Source organism: Sprattus sprattus, assembly GCF_963457725.1.
Source record: "Sprattus sprattus genome assembly, chromosome: 6".
NCBI lineage: Eukaryota > Metazoa > Chordata > Actinopteri > Clupeiformes > Clupeidae > Sprattus > Sprattus sprattus.
The window spans coordinates 8,030,478-8,037,977 of record NC_137925.1 but is presented as its reverse complement, the minus strand read 5'-3'; the positions used below and the strand labels follow the sequence as shown (position 1 = coordinate 8,037,977).

Genomic DNA, 7,500 nt, shown 5'->3' with positions numbered 1-7,500 from the left:
TTGCCTTGTACGCATGATGTATTGTGTAGGCTGATGTTCCAGTAGCCTATTTTAAAATATGTGTGTGTCTGTCTATGTATGTGTGTGTGTATGTGTGTGTGTGTGTGTGTTTGTGTGTACACCCCTGCTGTCTGAGCCATCAGAAACAGCTACAAAAGCCCAGTGCTCTCTGGGCTTTTAGCTGAATTAAGTCCTTAGCATGCTCTCTTCCCTCTCTCTCGCTGTCTCTGTCTCTTTTATATTGAGATAGTTAATTACACACAGTGGTTGTGTTGTAGCCTGAATCCTGTTTTGATTATTTGACTAAATCCATGTGCTGCCCATCCATAAATGACTGTACTGTAGTGTCAGGTATACGTTAGTCTACCTAATGGTGTGCCTAAATCCATACGTGCTGCCCATCCATTGTGCATAAGACTCCATGCATACTGTGGAGGTGTGTGTGTGCGTACAGTAGATTGCATGTGTTCAGTTGTTGTACTGTGAAGGAGGGCCGTTATGGATCCCGGTTGCAGCATGGGCAGCGTGTTGAGGCTGTCGCCAGCCAGTTGGGCACTGCTGTGTACCCCGCCACCCTTCAATCTGCATGCGTCATGTCAGCCAACCACAACTAAACACAAGTTCCCATACACCTGGCCAGGCAGACTCTCTCTCCCATCCTGTCCTTATTTCTTATGGCTAATGCTTTTATTGATACTGATAAAGTGGCCATATTACCTACTGTTAATTGCTTTCCTAAATGTATCTCCTTATCTGTTTATCAAGTGTTTGTCTACTAACTAAATGTTCCCTCTCTTATAGCGTGACCTTTGCTCGCAAATGCTGATGGATGTGGAAACATTGTTCCTCATCATTATCATCGTTATATTGAAGTACATCTACGTGTATTAGCAGCCAAACTCTACCCACTTACCCAGTCTAGGCAGGGAAGAAAGAAAAAATCTTGGCTGTGGGATGCTGCTGTAGTCCCTCCACCCGATCTATTTGCAGAAACCCCTGGGGGTTCAGGCACCTGGCTCTCTAAAGCCCCTTGAGATAATTGTATTTTTTGGCGCTATATAAATCAAATTGAATTGAATTGTGTGTGTCTGTATGTGTGTGTCTCCACTCTGTTTTTACAGCTAACCTCCGCCCCTAGACAATACTATCCCCCAAAGGAAAGCCGAAACTGGGTTAAATCCTCCTCCTGCTCCTCCACCTCCTCCAGCTCCTTCATAGAGGGCTGGCAGTGGGCATTTTAACTCAACCAAATCCATGCTGCCCATCCATAAGTGACTGTCCATATGTGATGACGATGTGATGACATGTTGATCCATAACTGTGCTGCACACATCCATGCCTACACACCCATCTAGAGAGGATAGCATCACTAAGCCGACACAAACATCTAGAGAGGATAGCATTACTAACCCCACACATACACATCTAGAGAAAATAGCATTGTCTCTTCTTCATAGTGGGGTGGGGTCCACTTTCTTAAAGGGGTGTCTGTACACATCTATAACAATCCGCATCCTCATAGCCAACAGTTGCATAACCAGGATGTATAATTAACACACTGTGAGGAGATGGTGCCTATCTTTAATGGGATCATTTTAAGCAGTCATTGGTACTTTAATTGTGGTGTGTGTGTGCTTACTCAAGCTAGAGTTTGGCACAAACTTTACTTGCAACTTCACAAAAGCCATGTGATAAGAGAGGACCTCGAAAAAGACAAAAATCTATCTTTTTGTTAACATGTTGGGTCACTACATTTTACCATCTTATATTACCAATGTACGTAAATGAAATGAGCATATCAGATTATACTACACAACAGACTATAGCCTGAGTGATGTCAGTATACATAGATATGCACCCGATTAAAGAGGGCTAAGCATATGCCAGATAACAACCTGATATTAGCCTGAGTGAGGTCAGTATAGATATGTACCAGATTAGAGAAGGCGAAGCATATGCCAGATAACAACCTGAGATGGTTATGGCCTAATAAATCAAACATTGGCTAGTTAAGAGACGACACACCATTCTATCCTCTTGTTTTCTGTACTGTACACTGATGTATGTGTGAGGATGTTTTTTGATAGCTGTACTAATTATAAACATTAAGCTTTAAACTGTCATAGGTGTTTGATGTGCTATTTAAATACTAGCAGTAAGTGACTTTAATTGCAACAAACAAAATGTGTTAGTACCATTAGTCATACATGCAGCTAAGTAACTTTTGATTTAACATAAAATAAAGCATTGAGGCGTGAGTCACCTCATCTTCTATCAGAGCTCTGCAGCAGGAGCTGCTTTTATCTCCGGGGAAAAGCATTGCGCTGATGACCGAATAACAAAGTCACTTTTAATCAGTATGGCCTATTAGTGCAATGTAGGTCAATGACATCTGTGTATTCATGTAATTACTGAGTTATGTTAGTGAGATATAGGCCATAGATAAAAAAAAAACGGATAAAGAAAAAGAAAAACAACATCTGATCCATATTAATATGACCTCAAGAGGAAGCATCAGTATACCAGCAGTGATCCCCCACTAACTAGCACAAACACACACACACACACCGGATATCTTTTCTTAATATACGGCTCCTCAGAATGTTGCAAAAAGTTCTGTTGATTTGAATGAGCCACCCCAATGTTCGGAGGTTTAATATTTCTTTAAATTCGCATCTTTCATATCATTCCACAAGTAGTCCGTTCACTTAACTTAATGGAAATTCATTCCGTTACTTGAAGTCAGCAAATAATAGGGTGCTATGCAACACCTGAAGCTTTAAAGTTCTATTTGCGCGAAGAACAATTTTTTCTTAGCGGAAGTCACAAATTGCGTGCAGGGGTCCTGCTTGTCCCGTCAGGATTTATTTTCCTATACTGACCGGCGAGCTATACATAATCCCTGACATAGGGACCACCGGACTATACATAATCCCTAACATAGGGACCACCGGACTATACATAATCCCTGACATAGGGACCACCGGACTATACATAATCCCTAACATAGGGACCACCGGACTATACATAATCCCTGACATTGTGACCACCGGACTATACGTATATGATCCCTAACATAGTGACCGCCGGACTTAACAATTCCCTGACATAGTGACCGGCGGACTATACATTATCCCTTACATAGTGACCGACGGACTATACATGATCCCTTACAAAGTGACCACCGGACTTTACATAATCCATTACATAGTGACCACCGGACTTTACATAATCCCTTAAATAGTGACATCCAGACTATACATAATCCCTTACATAGTGACCACCAGACTATACATATTTCCTGTAAAAACATTTCCTGTGACCACACCACCACTTTCTCATAAACATACGTACAACATCACATATATTCCATAACTCTCTTAAAACAACAACCCAGTAAAAGATATATTCTATTGTTGGTATGGTTAAGAAGTGGAAACGTTGACACCACTGGGAACACATTGCTGATTTATGTTTAGCCTGGTAAAACTTTCTGACTGTAACACAACGCTCACCAGTACCAGTTTTCAAATCCTTAGAACATTTCAGGCATTTTGACCAAAGTGGTAAGACTTTTAATAGTGTGTGATATCCGAAATAATAACAAGAACGTTGACTAACAAACAGCAGTAATGAATCACCACTTAGCAACCAGATAAAACTTTTAGCCACATAATTATTATGGTCTGAGCATTGTGTGCTGCCTTGTCACTGTTGACTTCCGTGCCTAAGCAGATTAATCTAAAGGAGAATAAGATAGGGATTTTAAATACCTGAACCTACAAAACTCTGTTGGTAACAAAGTACTCTGAAATGCATCAATTTTACCCCCTATACTTTTGTTGCTCTGAGTGTATCTTGTCATTGCTGATGCTATTTATGAGGGTAAACTAATATTTGTGTTATGTGGGCACTAACCGGCAACAAACTGCTCAGCACATATGTGCAGAGAAAGTTTGGCAGGTGTGATTATTCAAAATCTCCATGTCATTTTCCTAAAGGGAACATTTCTTAAGACATGGAACCCCTTATATGGGCAAAATATTGCCTTGCTTTGAAACTCATCTTCAGAGTTCTGTTTCCAGGGAGACTGCCGCCTCACAAACCCTTGAGTTCCATGAAGTTTGAATGGGGATTAGTGTAGCTGTCTCATCATCATGGTTGTGCTGAAGGGTTTGACCATGTTAGAAAAAGTTCCCTTTCCTCTGTCGTATTTTTGCCTTTTAGGCTTCTAGTTGGGATTATTGAGGTTCTTGAGGTTGAACAGTTATCTGTGGGATATGGGAAGAAATGCTAGTCTATAGGGTACAGATAAGAGTGGTGATTGGTGGGTATGGATAGGTATGCTGATCTCTAAGGTTTGGACAGGAATGCTAGTCTATGAGCTAAGGACAGGAATGCTAGTCCATGGGCTAAGGACAGGAATGCTAGTCTATGAGCTAAGGACAGGAATGCTAGTCCATGGGCTAAGGACAGGAATGCTAGTCTATGAGCTGAGGACTGGAATGCTATGGAAAAGAAGGCTTTGTGCGATGTGAATGTGGAATTACACATTTGATGTGTCAGACTGACATCATGGAAAAGAAGTTGACATAATGAGCACTACCTATGGAGTGTCATCTATGCTCTCCTCTGTCTCACACACACACACACACACACACACACACACACACACACACACACACACACACACACACACACACACACACACACACACACACACACACACACACACACACACACACACAGACACACACACTGTCAGACACAAACACAAATGCATCTGTTATATCAGCAGGAATTTTAACACCCACAAAATCCAACCTCCTAGTGACGCACAAATCCCCAGACTAGTAATTATCTAAAAATATAACTCATTAAGCCACCAACATAGACAAGACAGAATGTGTGTGTGTGTGTGTGTGTGTGTATGCTTGCTTATGTGTGTCCCATTTCATTCCATCCCATCCCCTCCTCTCTTTCTCTTTCTCCCTCTCCATCTCTCTTTTGTTCTTGCTCCTGTCATCCCCTCCTCTCTCTCTCTCTCTCCCTGTCTTTCTCTTCTTCTCTCTCTATTCATGTATGTATTAAAGAGTGGCCCATATAGTCTCTCTCTCTACCTCTATCTTTCTCTTTCTCTATCTCTGTATCTCTCTCTCTCTCTCTCTCTCTACTCATGTATCTATTAGAGAGTGGCCCATATACATTAGTCTGGTAGGAAAAGTATGTTCCCAAGCACACGCTTGCCATTGTGTTGTAACCTGTTTCTGTAAGACCCTAATGGTGGCGAGTTAAAAATGTTCCATGTTGCCAAGGCCTACTAATGGCCCATGAGGTCTGTTTGGCAGCCATCTTGAATTGAAGTCCATTAAAAAAAAACAGCTGAATAGTATTAAAAAAAAACACTGATTTAATATATCTATTAGCGTCCTCCATCTGTCTTTCTAGTACACCTGTCCCTCTACCTGTCTATACATCAAACAGTCGCTGGCTCCCATCTGTGCCATCATTGGAGTAATGTAGTGTTGTTGCTATAACAACCACAGACGCCTAATTGAACAGGCGAGGGCCACGGCTTCTATTTTTATATTTCTTACTCTCTGACTCTTTTTCTCATTCTCTCTTTTCGGTGTTAAATCACTTTTTTCTCTGTCTCTGTCTCTCACCTACATTCAAAAATGGTTCTCTCTCTCTCAGTCATCCTGTCACTCACTCTCTGCTATAAAGCATGCTTTCAAAGAAGATGGTTATGGTCGAAAGGGGATCGTAATGGGCTGCACTAACTCCCCCATCTTGTTCATTACGTGACTATGAGTAGGTTCAGAGTCTGGTATACGCCAACCTCCACTTTAGAGGCTTAATGCTTGACTTTAGGGCTTGATGAGCCTTTCTTGCCTGGTAAACTGAAATTGTGGTGCTTGTAGTTCGTAGTTAGTGTAAGATTCATGATCAAGCAGCTGCTGTGACCACCAGCAGAATATCCAAAAGGGTTATCTTATCATGGTCACAAAGGAATAGTCCCCACACTGGTATTGCTCAGACACCTGGGGTCAGGAAGCAAACTGAGGTGTGAGTGACTGCAATTAATCAAAGTATGGGAATGGGGGAGGCCATTGAGAACCATCTCAGACAGAGAAACCAGATTATCATAGACCACAACAAAAGGTTGCCAGACCTGTTTGCATTACAAGCCTAGCTCATTTACATTAGAGGCCTAGGAGTGGTCTTAAAACAGTATATATGCCTAGAATTGTGAATGCTTGTTATTCAGTCCTACACTGCTGAATCCGGAGTAAGGCTGCTTCGTCACTGCACATTATTGGAATAAAGATTGCTGCATCAGAAACAAAGAAACCTCCTTCATTTCTTACATTAGTTTTCCATGCATAATGTGGGCTTTGTGTATGAAGTTGCTATTTCAGAGGTGGAGACCTTTGAGAGAATAATTAATAAGGCAGCTAAGAAATTGATTGGGGTGCCACCTTGTAGTAAAGTACTGTAGCATTTTATGAAAAAGGAATTTTGGAGTTTGGAAATGTCACAGACATTTTAACATATTTTTCTGTGTATAACTAAAATTACCTCTCTTTCTTTACTTCTCTTTGTACATGCTTCATTTCCTTTACTCTTTTCCTCTCCCTCTCCCTCTCCCTCTCCTCTGTTCTTCCCTTCAGGAGCTCACATTCAGAGGTGTGTGTGTGTGTGTGTGTGTGTGTGTGTGTGTGTGTGTGTGTGTGTGTGTGTGTGTGTGTGTGTGTGTGTGTGTGTGTGTGTATGGAGCTCACATTCAGAGGTGGTGACTGGTGTCAGTAGGCAGGCTGCTCATAGAAAAGCTTTTGGTCGGAACTGCATCTTAAATCCACAGTGAAAGCTGAATAGGACTGCAGCTCTGCTGAGACCATCCAACACAACCTTAAGAAGTATGTGTGTGTGTGTGTGTTTGCGTGTGTTTGCGTGTGTATGTTTGTGTGTGATGGGTGATACAGTGTGCGTGTGTGTGTGTAGGTTTGTGCGTGATGGGGATACAGTGTGCGTGTGTGTGTGTGTGTGTGTGTGTGTGTGTGTGTGTGTATGTTGTGGTCGTCAGCTACAGGGGAAAGTTTCATAATGTCAGGATCAATTCAGCAGCACCTCACTTTTTCCATGGAAAAGACTGTTTTTCCCATTGCCATAATACATGCAAGGTGTGTGTGTGTGTGTGTGTGTGTGTGTGTGTGTGTGTGTGTGTGTGTGCGTCTTTCTGTCTCTGTTTGTGTGTGTATGTATTCCTATGTGCAGCTTTATTTCAAAGTGTTTTCAAATGAAGTGCAGTGATGACATGGGTAAGTTTGTGTGTGTGTGCCGTTCTGTCTGTATGTGTGCAGTGATGACATGGGTAAGTGTGTGTGCCGGTGTGTGTGTGCGTGCGTGTGCATGCGTGTATGTGTGTATGTGTGCGTGTGTGTGTGTGTGCATGTGTGTGTGTGTGTGTGTGTGCATGCGTGCGTGTGTGTGCGCGTA

At 42.0% G+C, this 7,500-nt stretch overlaps 1 protein-coding gene across 1 annotated transcript in view; it reads right to left on the bottom strand.

Moving 5' to 3' along the window:
• The window catches only part of pemt (phosphatidylethanolamine N-methyltransferase), a 74,772-nt gene that overhangs the window by 45,407 nt on the left and 21,865 nt on the right, over positions 1-7,500 (bottom strand). The gene's annotated exons all lie outside the window — the stretch shown is intronic.